Here is a 1001-nt window from a genome sequence, read left to right as displayed (position 1 = left end):
CGTCCGCCGTTTGGCGCGCGCCTTGGCTCCGCCCACCCCGGGCCGCCCCGAAGTTAGCCTCTCCGCGGGTCCTGGGCCGCGCGAGCACCGCGGCGCTCGGGCTCCCCCGCGCGGCCGGAGGGGGGCGTGCCCGGGCCTGGCCTCCGGAGCGGGATCTCGGGAAGGACACGCGGACAAGGTCGCGCGGGCGCGGCTCCTGGGAGGGCAGTGCTCGGCTGGCGTCCCGCGGGCGTGTGGGGCGCGTGGGAGTCGGCAGGCGCCGCGCGCGTGTTCCAGTCCAACAAAAGTCGGCCTGGCCTGGCTGCCCCGCGGGCCCTTCCGTGCGACCCCGGCCTCCTGAGTGTTCTTCGGACGTGAAATGAGCAGACACCCTTTCCTAGTTACTGCATCTAGTTAGCAGAAGAGAAGGACCACCCCAAGGTCCGGTGGTGTATTCATGAATTGCCACCCTAATTATTCCGCCCGCCTCCTGGCAGGCCCCAGCCCTCCTGCCCCTCTCTGCTGGTCCAGATCGCAGGCGCCGGGAGCCAGGCTCTGAGCTGGCTGAGCAGGAGGCCGAGCTTGGAAATGCCCTGCTTCCTGCCCCACAGGTTCCAGCGGAGCGCCTTCCCAGCAGTGCCCATCCTGAGTTCTTCATTGCACAAGCAAAATAACACCACAGAAAAAAAAAAAGAGACGTACCTCTACCCCTGCTGCTCACATCTGTTTTGAAGTGCTTGATATTAAAACATTACTGAAACAAAATATTCTTCCTGTCACTTCAGTGTGAATTCCTTCAAAGCCTAACAAACAAAGTAAACACTTTGTCTTGCCTACATTGCGTTTGAATTTCTTTAGCAAGTATCTCTTCAAGTCTTTAACTCATTTTTTAATGAAATACTTGTTTTTGTTTTATTAGCTTGTAAAAAAAAAAAGAATTGTCTGGTGTTTAATATTTTTCCGACATAGTGTTTGCCTTTTCAATTTTGTTAATTCATATATATATAGGAATCTGTCCCTTT

This window comes from Octodon degus, unplaced genomic scaffold (assembly GCF_000260255.1).
Source record: "Octodon degus isolate 3935 unplaced genomic scaffold, OctDeg1.0 scaffold00156, whole genome shotgun sequence".
Classification (NCBI taxonomy): domain Eukaryota; kingdom Metazoa; phylum Chordata; class Mammalia; order Rodentia; family Octodontidae; genus Octodon; species Octodon degus.
The sequence above is the reverse complement of the archived record's forward strand: the minus strand, read 5'-3'. Positions refer to the sequence as shown.